Raw genomic sequence first — 24,243 nt, 5'->3', positions numbered from 1 at the left:
GCTCAATCCAGTGCAAGTGAGCCTGAGCATCAGAAGCACTGTCTGCCTTACCTGTGTGCTACTTTGAGGGGACAGACTTTCAGGGAAATACTTGTTCTCCTCAAGAAGTCAGGCTGTACTGCATATGCATCTGTCAGGATCCTTGCTTCAGGTCTCTAACACTGTGATCGAGGCTGGTCAACCTGTCAGAAACAGCAAGGAAAATACATAAGACACATACTGGACCTGAGGAGAAGGCTGCCACCTTGTTTTACTTCCTCCTGCTTGGGAAAGACCAACTCTTTCTTGTACACCTGAAGAAATGAGGGGAAGCATCTCCTAGTGACCATGAAGACCCTGTCAAGGTCAGGACTAAAGGCAAAATCTTCTTCCCTACTCTCCAGTTCATAAGGCTGACCAGAAAAGGGCTTTGACTGGAAGGCAATAGGAGGACAGGACTATTTCTAGCAGCATAAGGAGGAAACAATGAAGTTGCTCTGCATCTTCCCCTCTTACTCCTCTGCACAGCAGAGGAGAGTCATGCCCAGGAAGAGATGGTGCAAGTCCCAAAAGGCAAGTTCCAGAACAAGGGATGGAGTGGTATGTGATAAAACACTGGTAGTTAAGTGTTTAACACACACACACACCCTTTCTGTGTCGTAGGCAACAAATGTGCACACATCTGTTCACCTGCTCGATAGATGCTAAAGTGCCACTTATTCTGAATGGAGGGAGCCAGAAATGATTGAGGATCAAAAAAAGGTGATGGAGTTAAGAGGCAGGTAAGGGTGGGAGGAAAACACCAACAGATGCTCGAGGGGTGAAAGCAATAAGGCAAGCAAAAGAAGGTAAATCAGAGCCTGCAGAACAGCATGAAAGACCAGTGGGAGAGGAGAAGGGATCATGCCAGATTGCATCTGTTTTCTACTTGCAGAAATCAGCCAGACACGGGGCACAGAGGTGGGGCCATCACTTTAACTGAGCAATGCTTCCATAGCAGCTCCTCTCTGGAGAACAGCAGCGAGTCTGGATCTCATTCTCCCTGACAGCTCCAGTTCAGATATGAAGGTGGCGCCATGTAAATCCATTTCATGATATTAATTCTCTCCTCTCTAGTCTACATTGTTGATTTGCTTTCTTTCGAAGCCCAAATCCTCTGCCCTACCCAGCCTCTCCAGATCTCGGGGCCAACACCAACTGTCCATGTGAAACATCAGGCAGCATCTCTGACCCGTCTGCATCACTCAACACTTCGCACCTCCTTCAGGATCGAGATGAAAAGTTGGGAGAGAGGATCTTGTCACAGCAACTCCTCCCTGAGGCAGGGCTGCAGAGGACATGTCAAGCTCCCCGTCTCTGTCATGCAGTCTGAAGATGACAGCCATACTGAGCTGAACTGCCATTTGTCAATCCAGGGATTACAAAGCCACCTACAAGCCAGCTGGAAAGTGCTAATGTCACAGCAGACCACATGAAAGGAAATTCCTCCCCCGCACAGGGTACCAGCCCTCTGTCAGCAGCTCCCAGCTCCCCAGCACAAAGGTGTGATTTCACACTCGCCCAGGATGAGAGAGGGGTTTTAGTGGGAGCACAGGGGCGTTGGTGAGGAGTGCTCTGCACCCTGGACATCCATCTTACATGCAACAGAGGGGCAGCATGGTCTAGTGAGCAGAACAAGGGCCCACCAAATGGTACTTGGGCAGATGTTCGCCATGCCTGTGTCTCCAGTGGACTCTTTCAGCACTTTCAGGGTGGTTCAGCCTCCCATGGGTGTTTGTTTACAAAACTCCTCTGCTCTGTATATCCTGGCATTTCAAATACACACATACCAGCCACATCCTGGTTTCTTTGAAGAGGAAGGGCAAATATCTGTGAAGTGCGAGTGCTTTTATGCAGAAAATGCACATCCATACACTTCTGCACAGGACAAAGTGCCTGCTGCCTAACAAAAACATGTCCTGTTACACACAGTCCTAGTCCTTTCAGACATAAGGTACTGAATATTAATTCCCAGCCTTTGAAGACAGTGAGGGGAAAAGTTTATTCAAGTTTGTAAAGTGGTATGAAACCACAACACAGAAAGTGGCCCAGGTAGGCATACCAAGAGTCGTCGAAATTTTGATTCAATGGCATCTTCAGTAGCAATTTTCCCTATCCATTATGGAAGAACAGGCCTATCCATGTAAGCAAGCCCCATTCATCCCCTATTACTATTCCAGCTGATGCACTACTGTGATCAGAAGCAGAAGCTATCATATATTTAGGGTCACTAATAATGTATTTTGTCTTCTGTGTGTGCTTGCTCAGATGAGAGATTTCAATCATCTCTATTCAAGGAACATTAAGAAACACAAGATATATCAGGTTATATAAATCCTCCTCTCCAGTGGAGGATCATGCCTCTCCTCTCCCCTCTGCTTTGTTTAATCCAATTGAAAGTGTCTCGGGCAGCAGGAATATTCTTCTTTTTCTCAGCAGACTCCAAAAAAGTCTGATAGAGAGCTGTCTTAAACACTTGTTTCATGCATAAAGAGTCTGTCTGGTTTTGGTTTTTTAAAAAATGTGATTCCTTAGTATCTCACCAGAGTAAAAGCAGTAGCATGGGAAAAATGTGAATTAAGGAAATAAAAAGCAGGCTTCTTCTCCAAGGCTGATGTGGAGGGACAGAGATGGACAACAGCACTAGAGCATCCAACACTCCTCTAGTCTGCAGGTGAATTTTCAATAGAGGTCTATGGATCATCTGGGCTCAATACATTTTTAATATGAAAACAAAAATAAACAAAAGCTCAATGAGGAATTTCTCCCAGTTGTTGCCCCGGTCTCGCATTCTCCCTAATCAGCACTGGCTGCTATCAGAGACAAGCCCCTGGATTAGACATGACCTGACCTGGGCCAGCAGCTCACGGTGCTGCTCCCACAGCACTGCACAGAGCCCCACACCCTTGAGGCTTTAGACTGTGCGGCTCCTGAGTTTGATTTAAGGGGCACAACTACTGGAATTTAGTTTCTTAAAAAAAGTTTTCTTTTAAGTCCAACCCTCGTCACAGCTTTCTCCCCACCTCAATGTTTCTATGCTTTGGGGCCACAGTGGTGGTATGTTTTTCAAATTAATTTTTTTTCTTCCTTGTATACTTGTACAACCACACACATGGTTGTGTTAAGCCACTTAATCAAGCATAAGCAACTTTGAGAGTTTGCACTGCACACTGACACAGACATCAGGAGGAACACAAAGCATTCCCATTTAACATTTTATGCATCAGAAATAACACCAAAACAGATGTAAAGCAAGCCAATTCTTCATTACTTAACACAACACAAATCTTTGTGCATTAAATACAAGTGAAAGGGAGCTGTGGAGTTGGCATTAGCTTGACAGATGTTGAGATGAGCTGCACCGGAACTGAGTATCTCAGCCTGAAACAGTGCATGTTAAAAAGGTGTCTGCTTATTGTTTGATATGTGTATTTATTTACATAGACAGCTTGCTGACATGCTAAAGGGCTGGGGAGGGTGGTGTAGGCTGGCATTTTAAGCCCTCAGCAGGCATTCAGCAAGTGGTCTGTTATCCTTTGGTCATGTCACTAGCTTCCATTTTATTGCTGAGTGGTAGCAAAAGAGGGGAGCAGGGAAGGAACCAGGATCCTCTCCACTGTGCAGACTTAACTCCCCTCCAGGAGCTCGCCCTTAGCACACAAGGCAGCATTCCCAAGCTCAGCCTCCACAAGCATGTTGCCCCTAGGGCTCACCCTCCAATTTCTGGGGCCTCTGTGCCTTTGACACAGACATGGGAAGGGTCTCTGAAAAGCAAGTCAAGTGCAGCTCCTTGTTGCATAAAGAGATTTTTCTTAACAAGAAAGAAAATTAATTAAGTGGATAAAATCCCACAGGTTGGAACAACAGCTGAGGAATTATCTTTCTATCAGGTTGGTAATGAGGACTAAAAAACCTCACACAAACATTAACAGCTTCATATGGGCTCATTGGCATTTCAGATCAGATGTGAGATTTGGCATTCCCAGGAGCACCAGATGCGACTCCAGTTACAGACCAGACTATGGGCAAAATGCATTTTGCCCTGCTGAAATGTCTTATGACAATGTCTGAAAATTAAAGGTACATATCTACCTACACAATAATTTTTTCCCACAGAAATTACACCCAGGGAGACCGTAGGTCACAACATCCAATGCCTCAGGTTAATCTGACTCACCTCTGACGCCTGAGTTTAGATATGTCAAGTGTGTGAGAGAGTTCTGCAACATGCTGTGTTGAGCCAGCACACATCTGGGTGCACATCAAATGACATGATCAGACACTGGCCAAATCCAGCACCTCTACACACAGCACTGCACTGAGCCCCACACCCAGGAGTTTCCCCACCAACACACTGGCTGCTCAACTGTTAACACTCACAATTACTTCTTAATGCCAACAAAATAATACAGATTTTTTTTTCCCCATACCCTGAAATGGAAAAACTACCTGATCTGGGATCAATTACAAGAATGGCAATCATATTCATGGTAACCACCTGCTACTGGGGTTCCTACAACAAAGAAGCCATGTGGCCTACTGAGCACCATGCTGAACTGTGGCAAACTATTCAAAGCTACATTTCAGAAATACTTTAACTTCCCTGGCAACTAAGGCAAAGGAATTTGTCCCCTACCCCCAAAAGAGAAAGGGGAAAAAAAAAAGTGAACTACTGGCCATCTTTCCCAAACATGCCTTTGAACATCTTCCTGCACCTTTGTTACTGTTGATATCACAAGAGGTGATAATCCCTTGGTCCCACAGAACCAAGCTTCTTACTGTGTGCAGCATAAAAGAGCTCCCTGCCCAAAAAGCTAGCTGACTAAACAAATAAAAAGCAGGGAAAAAAAATTGCATTTCCCTTGTTACAGATGGGAAGCAGAAATCCAGAGAGACATTGGCAGTAAAGATCCGGCAAGAAGCCAGTGAATGAACTGGGAAGAAAACATCTTCAGTCTTGAAGCTTATTCCTTCAGTGTGGAGAACACTGTTTCTTCCTTTCCTGTTCTCCTGTTTTTCACTCAAATTTGTTCCTTTTACAGCTTGTAAAGTTCACCCTTAAAAACAAAGCTGATGGGCTACTGATGCTTCTCATTTTTACGGGGAGGAGATTTAGGGATTCTGATGTAAACAATCACAAGGAATTCTTAGCTGGCACCCAAATACTGCCCCAAAGAGGCCAAATGCCCCCCATAGCCTTAAATGAACAAGTGCTGGCAGGTGCAGTTTTGGGAAGTTTTTTAATATACCTAATCATGGGGCTTTCAGTTTACCAACTCAGAACCACTTCAGTGCAGGTACTTCCAAGGTAGATGTTTCATATATTACCCATGTGTTACCAGTCAACACACAGGATAACCCTATCAGATTAAAAAAATATTTTGAAATTGCATGGAAATGAAAGACATCTCTTTCAAGTGTTTCACTAATTAGCCAGACTTACCAAAGGCTAAGGATAATGGAGTATTTCCCCACTATGTCTGCCTCTCATTAATTCAAATGCCCTCTGTGCCCTAAACCTATTGGAAAAAGAAACCAACTGCACTTCTGAGCAATAGGATTAAATTACCTGCCCCAAGGAAGCAGGTTGCCTAACAGAAGCATTTGCAATATTAATAGCTACTTCAAATAATTTTAAACCATCATTTAACAACCATCAGGACTTCCTCAGTTTTTCTTGAGTTTGAAATATCTGTAGTGCATAAACAACAGTCAATCTAACTGCTTTTCAAGTTTTTTTTTCTTGTTTGACTCAGAAATGATGCTTTCTGTCAGCCTGAATTGTTAATTTAGGTTTGCTATTGCAGCTCTCTCCTCTTTCCTTGAATAAAGGGCTGGCTGATCCCTGGGATACTGCAGCACAGCACTTGGGTTTTCACACTCAAGCTGTCGCTCTATTAGCTCTACAATCTGGCAGTTTTCTCTCTTACTTTTTAAAGGCTCTCATCTACCTCTTGTAGCTTTTTCCTCAGATTCACCTGGGAAGGTACACTGAAAATTTTGGGCAGGATGTTCCCAGAATTACAGGAGCATCTAAGGGGAGAAAAAAACCCAGACATTCAAGGCAGCACACACTGCATGTGCAGCAAGGGTGTATGTCTATTATAGCAATTCAAACATCTGCTGGTAATGAGGTTAGTTTGGAAAGGCTTTGATTCCTGTCTAGGGAATTTAGTGTAGTTTGCTTGCTCCATGAGAATGCCATGGGCTTCCTCATGCAGGGTTAGATTCAAATATACTTTCATGTATTACAGATTTTTATGTATAATACACGTGTGTGTGATTCTGGTCCTTCAAAAGATTTCCCAGTGAAAAAGCTAATACAGAGTGGAGCACTTCATGGAGTTGTATAGCTCTTCAACTCTCCTTTGGAATGTGTCATTAGTTCTGCATAACTGATATCTCTGTTTTATCTTCTTCAGATCCCCTTTCTTTAAACAAACTCCAGATTCCCCCACTCCCAAAAAAATGTCTCTTAAGTCCCGATTGTTTTCCTTGAAACACACAATAATTTTAAAGGGCTTAGCAGGAGTATTTCAAGAGGAAAAAGTACACAAAACCCAATAATCAAGTGATAAAGGCCAAAGAGAAAGTCACAGTCAGTTATGGAAAAGGACATGCAATGTTGTTCCATTATCCTCTTGAAATGAAGAGTTAAATCTTGCAAAATTCCATTCCAGTGCCTGCTACTCCACCTAAATCCTCCTGACCACAGCAACAAAGCCATTCTATAGCACATCCTGGCATTTTCATCATGTTCCCAACATCTAGCTCATGGTTCAAAGGTTTTGGTCCTTCAAAGTAATGAAACTGGTGATGAGCACATGAAATCAAATTGCCAAGTGCGAAGAGAAAAGAAAGTTGATTTTCCAAGACCTAGAGGAAACCACCCTCTCCCCTCAAATCCTTCTCTATATTCCCGACCGAGCAGGTCAGGTCTCCTTGCCCACATGTTACATCATTTCTGTATCACCTCAGTGTCCAAACTTGTGCTGTTCTTAACTGCTTCTTCCTGGAGTCTGGAGTAGCTCTGGCTGTGCACAGGTAAGCCTCAGGCAAGCCACAATAAAGTTGTGATTCTTGCAAATTACTGAACTTTACTTCTGAATAAAGGTTATCATGGAAGAGTACAGGGCAAATACACCAGCATAAGTCAAAATTAGAGCAACTTTAAAAATTACCAGTGAATAAACTTCCTTGGAACATGAAAGCCAGCAAAGCCACATGTCACACATGGAAGTACAGTTTAACTGGCCAGGATGGAAATCATACTGTCATTGAACAATAGGGCTGTCCACGGCAGAAAACTGAGTAAAGGCAGAGCTGAGCCCTACAGAAATAGCCACTAGATTTTCAAGTACCAAGAATCAAATGCCAAAATGTAAATACTATTAACAACTTAAAGGCCTCGGAAGGGTTTGTTCTGTCTGCACAACAGAGAGGCACCTATTAATGACAGAAATTCCTTCCTGTAACTGGAAGAAATTAAGAACATACAGAATCACCCAAAGAGTTTTGCAAGATAAAGAACTCTAAGTCAATACCAGGCAAAGACATACATCCATTCTATTCCTCTCCCAGAAAACAAAAATAAAAAGTTGCCGTAAGACCTGTGTTTTTCTTTTCCCTTCTACTCTCTGTATGTTTAAAAAAAAAAAAAAACAAAAAACTAAAAAACCAACAAAGAAAAAAAAAAACCACAACAAAACCAAAAAACCACCCCAAAACCGAAAACAAATACAATGCTCTTTCTGACCACCAATCTTTCAGGAAAGAACAAATCTGACAGAATTTTTTTCCAGAATTCAGTGTTAAAAATGGTCAAAACTTCAAAACTTTTCAATGGTCCAAAAGCAACATGACTATCAGTAAATGTATTAGCAACTCCAGCACATGTTACATAGGGATGAGGTAATTGTTTCTTTAGTTAAGGCTCAATTGTTTGAGCACCTTACAGCCATTTTGAGTTGCATGGCATTCAGCAGAATTATAGCACATCAGAATGGACTGACTAGGGAGAAGGCAGATTTTAATTTCTTGCTGGTATTTTCTGCTGATGGTGCTTTTAAGGACTCATACCAGCTTTCATTACAAGGGCATCTTCCCTATTTGCAAATGTTTTTCATCACCAACTTTCCCCCCAACCCATCCCACTGTTTTTCTCTTCTATCCTCTCATTCAGCTGTTTAAAGAGCTAGTAATCAAAAACAGTGTAGCATAATGGAAATTGCAATTGTGGAGTTGCTCATGCAGTTTAGATCAAGGACAATTGTTTTTATTACATGGCACAATACGCTGAAGATTCTGCAAGAACTCTGGATGAATCCCAAAAGATCTCCCAGAACTGGAGCAATGGGATGCCACCCCTCTGAAAGCTGCAGAAGTCAAGCTCTTTGGCTCACTGTCACAGTGTGTCAGCGAACAAACATCTTTCTCTAGCTTTCCCAATTATTAATACACTTATTAAAATGTGAGACAATGTTTTCTGTTCTAAAAACACTGTATTGTCAGTGAATACCCTTTTGGAGAAGTCAGGCAATTAGAGAAGAAGCAATTCTGAGCCTTGAACACAAGAGAGAGAGGGATGCCAAGGGAAACTACAATTCCATTGAAATTGAGGGCAAAGCACTCTGTCTGCAATAGTAGCAGAAACATATCCCAAACAGATGTATAGAGGCTAGCTTCACAAAGTTTTAGAAGTGGTCAGTGGTTTGGGGATGCATCAATACAAATGTTTCAAATGTTTCAGTCTGGGTGTTCAAGCCTCCTGAGGCAAGAAATACTTAACTGTTTCTGAAAAACCTGGCCCTCTGGAAGTGTTTCAAATGAAACCAAAATAATCTGTCCCCCTCTCAAAACTTTAGATGTCACTGACATAAATGGTGGGACTTCTGCCTCTCTCATTAGCCCAAAATTTTAGAAGTATTCCCAAAATGCTGCACATGCTGATATGCCTGTCTTTCCAAGCCTGGTCATGTAATTGTCTGTAGAAGCCAAAATACAACTTTGTATCAGCCTGAACAATAGAGAGGGGTTCTGACTCTCACGTTTCCTCCAGACAAGGGGGACCCAAGGCTATTCCTTCCAACCAAGACCTTGCATTCTGTTTTTCCTATTACAGAGCTGCTTGCAAAGGTATGTCTTGAAAATAACTATGGCCTTATCTTTTGCCTGACCTTCCCCTGTGCCTTTTTCTATAATTTCAGCTTCAATTTTTTTTCAGCACTTCAATAAAGGGCACATCTGCAATTCAGCGTTTTGCACCAGGAAACTGAGAGACGGGGAAAAGAAAAGACCAACACAACTTGTAAAACAGTTTGGCAAAGACAGCGTGAGCTAATATAAGCCTATTGGCCTTACAATTGCAACAAGAGCTTTTACTAGTACTTAGCTTTTAACTGCAGCATTCCACAAGAATCTAGAGGAGGACACGTCCCAACTAATTAGGTAGGCATTGCCACCAGGAAAACATGACAAGGAAACAACTGCACAAAAACCCTTTCCTGCATCATTTGTCTTGGTCTCTTGGGCCACACAAGCACACAAAAATTCCAGATGAGCTGTGGCATAGCTCCTAAGACAGCTGCTCTGGACAGACAGCTGTATTTCATTTTGGGTGGAGTTAGGTGTTTAAAGGCCCTCAGAAAGCAGCTCTTAGTTGCAAGATGCCAAAGAGAGCTCCTGCATGGGGAAACTTTTGTTCCCTTTGACTCACCAGGGGAAAGCTGCTGCTTATAATAGATTACTTAAGTCAGCTCTAATGTCTAGCTACCAGCTGGCAAGGCACAGCAGTCTGCACAGAGCTCAAGCTAGGACCATGGACGAGCTTTCTATCAGAAAAATGCTTTTTGGAGCACGGAAAGTGAGCACAGCAACTGGGAGAAAGGACAAAGCCTTGGGAGGCTGTGAAACCCTGGTCTTTCACACCGATGGATAGTGCAATCAAGATTTACAGACTCTGAAAGCTTTCTCAACACTCGCACAGCTCCAGCCCATCCGGGCAAATTACCAGACAGCTCCTCCAAGGCACAAGCATGTCAGTCTCAAGACAGTAAGGAGAGGTGTAGCATGCATATCCCTCACCTAAGTACACCTCAGAGGGAGCTTGCCAGAGTTTTTACATGCTGCTAGAGCATTCAGAACACTCCATCTCCTAGCTACAGCAGAAACCAGCTGCACTTAAATAAAGGTAGGTGGGAAGGAAAGCTAAGGCTCAGTCACCAGCTGCCATCCCAGGTAAAAGCAGTCAGAGCCATGCTACGGCACAAGTGTCTACAACTAAAGTTTTCTTTCCCTCCTGGGTCTCACCTCAGGAGCAAGACAGATGGAGGAAGTATTTGGATCACTTTGGGCTTTGCTTTCTCAGTGTCTCTCTCCTCTGAACAGCTGCCACAGCGTCCTGCTGGAACCAGGGCAGCTGAGTCAGGGATCTCCTTTGACTGTCCTGTCTCACAGCTCCCTCCCACTGCAGTGGGCTCCTGTACCAGGGATTAACTGGAAATGAAGAACGTCAAACAAAATAATCAGTGTCAGCTCTGCCAAATGAGCTGGCAACCAGTAAGACAAGGAAGCCCTCACTAAAAGCAATAACAAGACGCAGGAACTACTCTCAGGGCCCAGATAATGCCCCACAGGGCCCTTCTCCACTGCAACCAGAAATTCCAAGCCAGACAAGAAGCTTTCCAAGGCAGACATTAAACATTCATTTGTAATAAACACCCTCCTGACCCCCAGGGACCAGTGAGAGGTGTAAGGAAACACAGCAAACAGAATCCAGAGAGGCCAGATGCCTTGCACTGTGGTTATTTTAATATGTGAAGAAAAATAATAGTAGTGTTTTCAAAATGGTTCATGGACCATACTAAGAAACAGCAACGATATTTTTTATTTTGAACACCTTAGTTCTTCGAGGGCAGTCTTCCCTTATCTCTGAACAGCAGAAGGGCATGTTTCTCAATGTTATTTTAGAAACGTGTACAAGAATTTCAAACATGCTCTCTGCTTTCCAGTGCAATACTTGGACTGAAATGTCTCCACATTTGCAATCATTTTATCTCTACAGAGCAAGGGGCAATTGGGGACAGCAGGGGTAAAAGGGATCTGTGGGACCACAAACCAGAGATTGGAACCCATAAGAGCAGCTGGCTATTGCTCATTTAACGGCTCTGGCTGGTCCAGTTAGTGTTGGATTTTATTTGTCTATTGATTTTGTATTCATGGTATTGTGCTTTTAAACAGAACTGTGGAGTTCTAGCAACATATAACAGGAAAAGTCTTGCAAAATCAGATGGAAGGGCACATATAGGGCACTCTGCAACCATCACTGAGGGTGGAGGTCACTATATGCAGTTTCCACAGGAAATGTTTATAACTCAACAATTTATATGTATAAATTTTTCATAAAATTACTCAATTTCACATATGCCAAAAAATAAATATTTAAATGATTAATATTTTGAGATCATAGCAGGAAGACGCACAAAGACAGTGAAATTAATAAAAATGCAGCTGAGTGCATAGCTGAAGCTTTACAGCAAATTTGTTCATTTATGGTAATGTCCACTGTGCATTAGCATTTCCATAAATACTCTGTAAATAAGATTAAAAAGGATTGTTTCAGTTTCTGCTGATAATCAAGTGCTAAAGAATGGCTGCAGAATAAGAATTTTGTAATTCAATGCAAATATTCGTGCAAGAAGCTAGATCCTATGAATTATACGCATTTAGTCAGGGAGCAGAAATACTATTGTGTGACCTATGTGTCAAAATACGAACTGAATTGTGCAGCTGGAAGCTGAACACTTGAATACCAGCCACTGAATACTAAAAAGGAATTGCCTGTAAACAATCAGCAAACCAAGAAGCAATCTATGAATAATTTCAAATAAGTTGTGCAGTTGAAAAGTCAGTAAGTTATTTGTAGACAATTTGTCAATAGAAGAACTCACATAAAAATGTATTTTAAAAATTCTACAAATTATCATGTAGATATCAAAAGAGCATTTATGATTCATCATGAAAAGACATAAGTAATTATAGCAGGGGTTGAAAAGGCATTTTCTTTCTTGTATTATATTCTATAACCAATCAGGTGCATTAGAACAATACCTTTAGTTATAATTCTGCTGATCCCCAAGGCATAAGCCATTAGTGTGTGATGGAGACACGATGATGAAACTTGATGGCTGAGTAATCTGATTCGCTCTCACCAAATTTAAGCAAAATCTGACGTCAATGAATCTGTACTTGAATGTACTAATGTCATTATTCAATTTCATTCCTGCAGGTGACCATACCAGATAACAATTTCATTCTCTTGATTTGGAGAAGAGCAATGACCTGTGATTCAATACACAGCATAGCCCTCTTTAATCCTGTAAAAATTTAAAGCACCTGATTTGCCACCATTGTGCTGTGGGGAAAAAAAAAACCACAAGCCCTCCTAGTGAGGTATTTTCCAAGAGCTAAGAGCTGCAGAACAGGGATCTCAAGCTGTACATGACAGCTGTAAAAAGAAGATTTGGTGACCTTCCTGCACTGCTAAATCAATTATTTGTTGAATTTACCACAATACTATATGGAGAGGCAGCAAGTAGTCACCAACAAGCCTCAGTCCCTCAGGTTCATGGCAGCAGTTCCGGATGGAAAATTCATGAGTCTCCCAGTTCATGAGGAAAACAGCAGGTTATGGAATACAAGGAAAGCTGGCCCTGTTCAACTTAATGAGATCTACTCCAGGAGAAAAAGGAAATACATTTTTAGAAGGATCTTATTCTGAAGGAGAATTCCTGGAGCCACAGATCTTGCAGAAACACTAGGTTTCCTTAACCTCAGTAATAAAATGCAGGAGCCAACATTGCTGCAGAGATTTTGCAACATTTTAAAATTATTTTATCATTCTGCTTCTCTCATCAATTTTGAATTTCACTTGATCTTTGTTTGGTTATTACACCAGTTCCTCTACTGCTGTAACAATGGAGACCAGTACGTGACATCCTTTGTTTCACACAGAAGCCTTTGCTTCCTTCCTCTTGACCTGAAATTAGGAGCACTGCAGTGATGGTCTGAGAGGAATGAATCACATTGACTAAATAACCCAGTTTGCTAAATCACAGAAACCAGAGCAGCAGAAGGGCGGAAGCAACCTCCCACCCACACAATTTGAGGGTTTTGGGATTCTACATTGCGTCATGTATCTTCATTCATTTGGGGTTGTACCACCTGACCCTCCTAAAAAGTTTAGATCTCTACTTGTTACACCTCAGCAGTGCAGCATATCTCCACAGCGTTCCATGAATTACACATTTGGGGAAATGTAACCACCGTGAGACTTGTTGCATTTCCCCAAATGTTTTACAAGTGCTGCTCCCTTCATGTCAGGTACTAGACCAGATGAAGAACTTGCTCTCGGGTGTATCTTGATATCTCCCAGAAAGCAGAAGGGCAACTTAAGAAAAGGGTTACTTTTTGCTAAATACTGCTTTTCCCTGCAATTGTACCTGTCCTTGTCCACATGAGCTTTACTGGCAGTAAGTGTTGTAACAAGGACAGATTACAACTTGCATTAGCACATCAGTGGGGTGTAAGGAAGCCTTCAAACATGACTGATGTATTTGGAATTGAGAGAGAGACAAAGTAATTGAAAAGGACAGGAGAGTCATCACAAGTATGCTATGTGTTTGGTTTGCAGTCCAGCACTTTGGAAGAGGCTCTGGCACATTTGTCTAGTCAAGATTAATCACACTTCTGCCAGCACTCAGCCAGGCTTCAGTGACGTCCCTTCCCTGGACACTCTCTTCTCCTGTTTGGGTCAGCAGTTAGAGGAAATCCTAGGAAAACAAGCACCTCCTTTGGGGCTGTATTTAAACAAACAGACAGCTCCTCCTGAGCAAATGCCACTGTCATAAAGACATCCAAATAATTTTTCAACATTTCACAATGTGTTTAAGGAGGAGAGATGCTGTCAGGCTGAAAAGCTCAGGCAGCAGGCCGTTAGGAACCAGCCACACTTCTTGGGGTGACTGACTTTAACTCTTCTGTACACTTCTTGCCCTCCTGCCTCTCAGGATAAAGTAGCAGTGTAGCTGTTTCACACTCCCCAGCTGCAGAGGCTGGGCAGAGTTTGCCCAGGAACCCTTGGAGATCTCCCAGCCCAGGCAGGGCTACAAGCAAGGAAGATCCTAACCTCATCCTCCTGCTAAACTGAGGAACTTTGCTGTCATGAGAACACCAAGCCAATATAGCACAATTTTGGAGCCTCACAGAAAATTTATCTTTAAAAAATGAACAAAACATCTTTTTTACTTTTAAAAAGGATCTGTAACACCACCAGGAAAAGCAAGTAATTCTCAAAAACTTTCCTCTGTCGTAGAGCAACAAACAATTTTATTATCTCCTCTCTCACTAATGTGCCACTAACCTATCCTGGCTTCACAACTACATTTTCTCCAGCAGATGGTCTAAGTGATTAACATAACTTTGCTAAACTTGGGGAAAGTGTTCTCAACATGTACTTATTTAGTTTCAAAGCCTGATGCTTCTATTTCAGATATGAGAAACCACATTTACATGTTTAAAAGACCACCTCCCCCAACAGTATCAATAGACCTAATAAAAGATCCAACCTACTTTCCCTGTCAGCCTTATCCAAGACACTGACACTGATAGTTGTGTTGCAGTACAGGTCTTCCCACTGAATCTGCTTACATGTCTCTGCTGGCCTGTGTTCATATTTCAGTCAATAAAGGATGAAACACTAAAAGCAACAGCTTCCCCCTTGAAGCATACCAAAGCATTTTCTTGCTGTAGCATTTGTATTTCTACCAGTATAGGTAGGGTTGTGTATTCCTCCTCTTAGACCAAGTGCTCAAGAAGGAAAAGATCAGCAGGAGCTGAGCTTGCATTCACAAGCAAGAGGCCTTGCTTTCAAGTCCTTTGTACAGTATATTTACAAAGCATCAATGGAAACCAAAGGTGGCAGCTGGTTAACATCCTCTAACACCACTACAGAATAGTTTCATCCAGAAGTTAGCAAGAGCCTCATAATTAATTGAGGCTGCAGAAGGAATGCAGGCAGACTGACTAATTACCTCCCATACTCTGGCTAGGACTCTTGCTTTGGAACACGTGTTAGGGGATCTCTAGTGCTCACAAGCAGTCAGATCTCTTTTTCGTGTCCCCATTAAAGATGTATTTCTAAGTACCCAACACAGCTCCCTCAGCCAGAGCTTTCACTCTGTGTTGTATTGCTATAGCCACTACTTTCCTTTGCCTTGCTCAGAGCTGCCATCCGCTCCTGCAGCTCCAGGATTCACCTGTTACATACTGACCAGCAGGAGAAATTAAGTGTGAATACTGAGGGCAGCATAAAATAACGTCAGAATTGCCACCACCAGCCCTCCGAGCTGGACATTTACTTGGAAACAATCAGAACATCATTCTTGCACTGAGAACCTTGTCAGGTTCAGCAAAGTGAGCACAAGGCAAGTGGAGCAGGAATTTTAAAAAACCCAAATCACATCTTTGAGTGGAAGGAAAAAAAATAGCCTAATTTAAGACAAACTTCAATACAGCATTGGCCAAAATGCCTGCTAAGGGTACTTATGCAATAAATCAGCTTCTGATTTCTGCTTAACCTTGTGACCTTTTAAATCTGTACATGGAAAACTCTCTGGTTAGAAAAAAACTAAAAGGAGAGATCAAGTTAAATAGTTCACCTAGCAAATATGCAAGAGGCTTAAAAACTACTAGCCTCATTTCCCCAGATTAATCTGCAGTGCAAATCTGAAGATGCTAATGATTTATTTCTCACCCCTTGGCACCAACTCCCTCTCGGTCTCTTTAAGACAGAAAAATGAATAATAATAATGATAATAATAACAAATTTATGTGCTCTTTTCATCAACAATTCTGAGCTCTCATTTCTGACTTGGAACTAAAACATCAAAAACAAGCTCCCCAGCCCCCATCCCACAGGGTGATCAATGATTCTTTACCACTTATAGAAGATCTAAAGAGGCACTTATTACATTTATTATGTTACAGTCACCAGCACAAATTCTTTTCAAAACGTAATAATCCTGTCCACGTGACACTTAACTCCCCAGTAGGTCCATTTGCACTCAGGTTAATAACCTTCATATTATGTAGGTAAAGGAAGATTAACTCTGAATATGTTGAAACCAAATTTATAGTATGAAACCTCCTCCTTTTGTTCAGTTCTAGGCCCCGCTGGCCTCTACCTAGGACTTGACAAATCTCATTTGACAGTGCTGGCAAATGCTTCTTGATTGAGCATTTGGGATCAAAGAGGGTCCTCTCATTTCCTCCTGCTGCAGCTCTGCTGGTCTAGTCTCACCTTAATTTGTCTTCCTAGTCCAGGAGAAATAGCTAGCAAGCAAGCAAAAATCATTCCTTTTCCACTAGAAATTCAGCTCTCAAAAATTTATTTCGAAGTTCTGTGTTTTATCCACACTGACTTTAGAGCAAAATATTATATTTTCAGAACATAATACCCTATTTCCAAACTTCAACGGGCACCAGAACTCCTATAAGCTAATAAAATCCTCAAAATAAGATGGAGGAGGAAACTCTAAATATTACATTGCATTTTTAACAGAAGGTAGGTGATTTTTCTCTCCCGTTTTTCCATGCTAAAACAGCACCCAGCAGATGTGCAAGCACAGCTTGTTCTGCCCAAGTCAGGAAACTCTCAGAACGGTGGCCTCCCCTTTGAACCAAAGCAGCAAAAATTCTCATATCAACAAGGTAAGGAATAGAAACAGCCACCTCACTCCCCCAAGCAAGGATAAGCCAAATGACCCAGCTGGATTGTCCAGCAAAACACTCCCACCACATCTTTGCTCCAGCTTGTTCTCCTTGGGGCTCCTCCATCCAGAGGCTTTTGTGCTGGTAACACGTGCAGCCCCCAGGAGCAGGCAAGAGCAACAGGGCTCATTCAGCACAGTGCAGGAGGTGCTTGGGGAGGAAAAGACATAAGGGATAAGAGAAGAAGGCAGCAGGTCCTGAAACTCTGAAGTGCTTTAACCTAATGAGAAGAGGATTTTACAAAAGGCAGCTATGAACCTGCTCAAAATCAGAAGCATCTGAATGGAAAACAGGCTGCCAAAACCCACCTGCCACCACATGGAGACCTACCAAGCACCCTTCCCCAAAGGAAACAGGAGCCTTGTATTTCAGGGGGCCAATCCTCTTTACAAAATGAAACACTGATAATAAAGAGCTCATAACTAACAAAACCCCAAGTAGCCATGAAACACAGAGTCACTCAGGGATACAGACTTCCAGCTCTCTACTTGACAGTGGCCACCAAGGACAAATCCTTGCTTTGAGGAGGGAATAGACTTCAAAAGCAGCCAGGGTATCATTTTTATTGGGTGCTGTCAGGAGTTTTGAGCTGGATTAGGCAGAATGCCTGATCCTTTTCCTCCATCCACTCCAGTCAGATCCTGGACTGCCAGAGATCCATTTTCAAGGATGTCTAAAATGAGATCTGAGAAGTGGAACTAGAACTTCCTTACCTGAGTCATCTCCTTAGATGACAGGATGCAAATTCACTGGCACCCCAGAGATGGACCAGATGAGCACTATTATAAGACACAGGCACAATAGCAGGACTTGTGTGGGCTAGAAAAACAGAGGCCTAGGTGAACAGGAAAGAAGACTTTGTAAAAAACCTTCAGTTCCTGATTTTCAGATGTTGAACAGACTCAAAATCCTGTCACACTCCACCCCCTTCAAAACAAAGCAAGTTGGAAGGAGGAGAGGTTATTTGTTTGTTTTAGTGATTGACCTTTTTTTCCAATCACAGGTCTAACTGATAATTTTTAGCCAAAATTCTTCTCAGATTAAAAACAAACAAACAAACAAACAAGCTCAAAGCATTAAAACACTAATCTTACAGGTTTTAGATTTTAACATTTTGACTTCATAGAAATTCCACAGAAAAGAGTGTATCCTCCTAGACCTCAAAATAATTGGGAAGAGAAGACTCTGGCATTTAGGCAAAATGCATATTGCTGGCTCAAACTAAACTGAATAATCAGCAGAGCTCCTAACCCCAGGCTGGCTGGAGGCCTGGATTCCCTTAGCTTAGACACTAACTGTAGTCACTCATTATTATTCAGCACTGGCTCAGCACAGACAATACACACACTTAGCATTGTAAAAAAGCAAAGGAAGGTACTCTTCCTGCCTCCGTGGATTTATTTTCTAAGGCCATCAATCTCATTCTGACACTTGGTACACGTGGCAATCAGCAGATAGATAACTGTCAAAGCACTGCATCCTTTTTACCTTTCTTATACTAAAGAGAACACAGCTACATTTAGGGACTCTTTTATGAAAACAAAGCTGGTCAAAACATTTTGAATTCATACTTCCTCTCAAAATGAGAGAGGAAAAAAACACCCTGTGGTAATCTCCTGGTTTTCAACTCACTCTACCTGAAAAGCAGCTTTGAAGAAGATAGTGTTCAAAGAATATTTGGAGCTAACAGAGCACAGCTTATGAGGAGCCAGCAGAGTTCGAAGCATTCTGATTCTCACTTGGTAAGGAGGTGCTGGTTTTAATGTGATTGCTACAAAAGCAGAGACAGGAAACCCTCTGCAGGGCTGCCATGAGGCACTCCAAACTTGGCAGATTTAGTTGCAAATGTATCTTAATTTATGGGGATAGGATAAGGTAAATGGAAAGAAACTTTGTGCTGACTTAGCCAAGGCAGTGACCTTTGTGATGGATGAGTAATGCGATGGTTGACCCTCACAATTAAAAGGCAAATATAATGTATATATATTAAGAGGAGTTCTATAGACTTATGTTTTACCCACCCTTGTGTTGTTATCAGGGGACAGCCTGGATTTGGGACATTTGGGAGGGTCAGCTTGCTGCTATGGCAACACTGGACCTCCAATCAAGATTTAAGGAAGTACACTCCACCACCACTGGACAGTGAAGAAGGAGTCAACAGCCAGAACTTTGGGAGGGGCTAAAAGTCAAAACATCCATTGTGTGGGTGAGCACATGGTGAGAAAGATCCTTTGCTCCCGGCACTGTAACATTTTCTCTATTCAGTCTTCTGTTGTGTTTTTGATAAACACAGGTTTTAATAAACCTTTCTACATTTTTGGAAGTGAGCAGCATTTCTCACACCTTGATGTGCCAAGCCTGTGTGTGCTGAGCTGCAGCCAGGTCAGTCCCCCATGGCAGCCAGCAATGCCTTGCTCCACTTTGTGAGCCACACCAGTGCCAAGCCATGCTGCAAATCAAACTTCTCTCTTCTTGGCCACAGATAAGGATGAGCTAAAGCCTTCATCTGATAGGGTAGATAGGAATAAACACACCTGTTTTTTTTCTCCAAGATGTTAAGTCTGTGATAATGTGCACACAAGAATGAACACAAGGGGAAATCGACCCCGAGGGAAGTGCTTTAAACATTACTGAAAGGAAACCTGCCTCAATTCCCACTTAAGGGAGCTGGAGGAAGCAGAGATCCAACCATGTATGCAGCCACAGCAGCTGACTACATTGCTACAATTTTCTCCATCACTTCTTTGGTTCTAACAATCATATCTATCCTTTATGCATATAATTTTTGGATGCCCAGACCACAGCTACAAACACCCATAGTATGGTGCTGTCAGAATGCAAACAACCTCCTGTTCCTCCTGAACACAAAGGCCCTTTTCGCCAGCAGTTTTTCCCATTCTGTGGAAATCATTCAGTCATTCAGGAGTAGCTAACAGCTATGCTGAATCAACTGGACTGTGAACCCTACATATTGAAATTCCTCCATTTCTGAGGCAAAACATCTAATGACTTTATTTCATGGAGAGCAGAAACGGATAGCAGAGTAACTAAAAAGAAAGTATCCTGCAATGCAAGGAGATTTCTATCCCCCTGTGGTCTTTGTTCAAATACGTAAAGGAGAGCCCAGATCAAGGAAAAGAGACAGACTGGAGGAAGTTCAAAAAGCCTGAAGTTTTTACTCTCTCACAAGACACTGGGTTTACTCCATGGACAATTCTCTCTTCTCTCTTCTCTTCTCTTCTCTTCTCTTCTCTTCTCTTCTCTTTCATCCCATATGTTGCCTCTGAATTTGAAAGACTGCCCTGTCCCTCCTATAGCTCTATGCCACTTTACCTAGCCAGCTTAGGCAGAACTGAGTTGAGTTTGTTGCCTGCTCTCCTAGCACAAGCACCATGGATGCTGCCAGGCACTTTAGAGAGGCTGGAAGGAGTGGCTTTTACCCTCGTCAGCATCTTCTGGAAGGGGAGTATGCCCTTTGGAGCCTGTGGGCAGCCACATCAATGTGACATCACACCAGTATGAAGCTGTCAATTTAAAAGCTGAAAAGAGACATAGCCCAGCCCTGGCACACTCCATAGGTGCAGTCAAAGGGGAGATAGGCAGTAGCTGAGCAGGTACACACTGTATTCCCTATTTCTTCGCTCCTCTAGGCAGCGAAAGAAGAGACTTCTGGGCCTCTGCCCCACCCATATCTCTGCAGAGGAAATACCAGAGGGTGCTGCCTGAGCCCAGCCACAGCTGCCGGAGAGAGGACAGCCACCAGTAGAGTCAGCAGCCCAGCACAGAGCTGGACTCAAGGCTACACTCAGATTGTGATTTCAGGTTTACATTTGGGTGCAGGCAGTGTCTCTGGATGCCAAGTCACGCAGGCAAGGGCCGAGCGCTGCTGGCCAGGCTCCATCCCCGGGGCCTCCAGCCCAGCGCTGACGCAGAGCTCCATTGTGAGCGAGCGATCTTGGGGGAAATGCTCGCATCCGGGCAAACATCCCTTTGGAAAATCCGAACCAGCCATTAAGCCCTCGCCTTTCTGAGCAGGCTGAAGCACACAGAAATTTAGAGTCCCAACTGGCAGTGTAGCAAATCAAGTACTTAATGATCATCACACCCAGTGCATGGACAACTATCCTCTAAAGGTGCCAAGTGTGTGCAGAAGATGAGCCTCCTTTCCATCTGAGGGTAACAACATCCTCCACCTCACTGAGCTGAGCCAAGCACACCACAAGCCAGGGTGGCAAATGACAGCACTGTGCATCAGAACATGAATTATGTAAAATTATGCACACAAACACAAAATTATCCAACTTCTTCTCCCAGTTGTGGCAGGTATTAGCTCTTCAGCACGGGCTTGCAAACTGCTTAAAATACTCAAAGAATATCTTTCCTATCTCCTCCCTACCCTCCTTTTCACAAAAATTTCTCCTAGCAAAAATAGCCAGCAATGAGCATACACTAGAGAATACAGGCTGGATTTCTGCTTGCTGACTTCAGTTTCACAACCCTGTGGCTCCGTTTGCTTTGGTGGTGTCACTTCTGCTTTGTGAGGGAGGGAAGTCTCAGGTCCCCAGTGTGCAACTCAGGCACAACACTGTAAGTGTTTTCCTGTAAAGTGGTTCAGTCATACTCTCAGAAAATAACTAGAGCCAAGAGTGATTTTATAAGCTTAGAGGAAAGTGTCTCAAGCAAGATACAATGGTGTGGGTTGTGAAAGGCACAAAACACCATCTATACCCTTCGCCCTAGGCTCGGTGTAGCAATCTCTGACTGCTGACATTTGTTAACTTTAGCAGACTTTCTGTTTTTAAAATAGATAAAAATGAGTAAATGAGTAAACCATCTTGACAAGAAACCCTAATTTCCATGCCCATTAAACCTTAAACCTTTCCAAATCTTCTCCAGCAGCTGCAAGCATCTTCCCAATCATTTCTGGGATGCCTGTTGGCAGGCTGCACTGCAAGCCACAGAAGTCTCTAATGATTCCTGTCTCTGTCCTTGCAGAAGTAAAGACAGATTAGATTTGTCAAATGGGGATAAGAAGTTAACGGGGCCGATAAGGTTAGACATGCCAAGCGATTCAGCAAACAATTCTGGAAAGAACGATTAGATCTGGGCTAACTAAGTATGATAAATTCTGACTTTAACCCAATTACTTACAATGATTTTAGACGTCTGGGAAGAGCTGAGCACTACAGTGCTGTAATCAATGAATGTGCGTGAAACTGGGCAGGCTCCCTTCCTCACTGCACCTCCCAAAGACATTGAAATTCAAGTTGAACAGTTTTTGAGGAAAAAAGGTCTGAGAATTTTTCTAAATCTAAAACCTCTGTCTGGGTCATAGGCAGGCTCTAGCAGCAGGAAAATCAAGATCAGTTCCTGGCTTTATTTAATTATTTTTAATTGCAGAAAATAAACTTGTCTCAAAGACTTCCACAGTCTGATGTTAGTAAGAGGCCAATAGAGACAAACGCTTGGTCTCTGCTCTGTCTGAAGAAAGCCTTTTCCCCCTACAAATGCCATCAACTGGAATAGTCAAAAGAAAATATTTGTCTTAGGGAAATGCTCTATTTCTTTTTCTCTAACCTACAATCCAAAGACCCTGAGGTCATTCTCTCCTCCAGCTGATGCCTCCCCACTTTCTGTGGCTCTGCACCATCACCCTCTAAGAGTGAAAGTCACCCCAGGCAGAGGCCAGCCTGAGGTCTGGGGTTCACTGAAGTCATACAGGCTTAATGCAAAGATCAAGGGGGTTCTAAAACCAAGACCATTTACATCAGATTTTAAAAACTCTAGATGGGAAAACTATCCTGGTTTTCTTAGCCACTCACCAACACATGACATTTAATAATAGCAAAGACAACAACTGTAGGTTAGGCCAAAAACTTTCTCAGTCAAGTTGGCTTTGATGTACATGTCTTCAATAATAAACTCATTTGCTGTTCATGTTTTCATGCTGAGGCCTTATCCAGAAGGAATACTGCCTCTCTGTTTTTTCCAAAGCATCTTTAATTTATGTCATGAAACATATCAACCTAGTTGTTTTCATCTAATTTAATTTGTGGTCCTGGCTTGTCCTAGCACCAAAATATTTCTTCAGTGTGTTGTTAAAGAGCATATATACGTTCACACGAGCTTCAACAAACTATTATGGACAGGGAAGTTTTTGGGGAAATTGCTTGGAGAGGTTTAAAAGAAATTAGTGCTCTTTTATTATAAGGACTTGTAGATCATAAATACAACTCCCAGACATTTTTCCTTTTTCAAAAACTTCTGTACTCTAGGAAAAGCCTTGAAGCTACCACAAACTGGCAAACTGCAGACCCAAGGATTATTTTGTAGAAAAGAGTATGAAAATACTTTCATTGCATGCATTCAGAGCTACAGTGTTCTTGAATTATGTTCTTGAATTATGATGTCTAAAACAGAGCTGAATGTAAATAGAATGCACCAGTATGGCATGTGTTGAAATTAAATACAAAATATACGAAAGAAAAGTTTGCTTCAAGACTGTGCATTCCCTTACTGCACCAGGATTACAATATTTTATGTGTATTCTCTCTTAGCAATGCTTTTACCAGCCAGGGAAACTGAAGACAGTACAGAGAGCATCTGAACAGAGCTCAGAGGTCTCTGGTTGCCCAGAAATCCCTGCACTTCCACTCTGTAACCACATGCTTGGTCTCTGTGTACCCAGGGCAGTGCCTGCCAGCAGCCCCACTAACGAGCTGCTTGGAGACAGTTCTTTATTAGTAGAAGCAGAATTCTGTATTTCTAAGCCTAAATGACTTCCAGGCTAAGATAGCATGCAAATAGTAGTAAGCAAAATTTCTCCAAGTCAGCTGTGATAGCTCCTAAAACAGCACTGTACTCCTTAGGATGTGCAGGTACACACACTTAATTCAGGACCATCAGCAGAAGGTAAGAAAGAAAGGTGTAGGAATTTAAGGACCTGCATTTTTCCTGTAGAGTTCGTTTAAGGAATTCTGGCTGGCAAGCAGGTCAAGGAAGAAAAGGCTTGGAAGGATAACATTAGTTGATTTAAAAGATATTATATTTCAGTCATGGTCAGAAATCTATCTACTTCAGAATCATTGGAAGGGATACATCTGGATCATCAAACGTCCAGTTTCTGGGTGCCTCTGGGGTGCTGAGAAAAACTGAGAGAAGATTTGAGTGTGAAACAGAACTAGCTAGAAGAATTATCCAAGAATGAGCTACTGAGATGCACAAGTAATGCATTATCTCTAGGATGAAGGGTGTGGCATTAAAATGGTGTGGGAAAGAAACCAGGACAAGTGAGGAGTCAGCAAATAATCGGTTAAAACCTCTGGCTTTAGCTGTGAGGCACTGGCCTGCTCAAAATCATACTTGGAGCAAAGCCTAATACTCTCCAGCTGCTCCCTT

General features: G+C 42.5%; 1 protein-coding gene across 2 annotated transcripts in view; it reads right to left on the bottom strand.

Moving 5' to 3' along the window:
- Window positions 1–24,243, bottom strand: part of TSPAN18 (tetraspanin 18) — a 119,360-nt gene that overhangs the window by 58,550 nt on the left and 36,567 nt on the right. For both annotated transcript variants that reach the window (XM_054275268.1, XM_054275269.1), the window contains one exon: window positions 52–182. The gene's annotated coding sequence lies outside the window, so the exon portion shown is untranslated. The remainder of the gene's footprint in view (window positions 1–51; window positions 183–24,243) is intronic.

This window comes from Melozone crissalis, unplaced genomic scaffold (assembly GCF_028551555.1).
Source record: "Melozone crissalis strain CALT ecotype California unplaced genomic scaffold, PUWL_Pcris_2 ptg000018l_1, whole genome shotgun sequence".
Classification (NCBI taxonomy): domain Eukaryota; kingdom Metazoa; phylum Chordata; class Aves; order Passeriformes; family Passerellidae; genus Melozone; species Melozone crissalis.
Note: the sequence above shows the minus strand (reverse complement) of the source record. Positions and strands in the feature narration are given on the sequence as shown.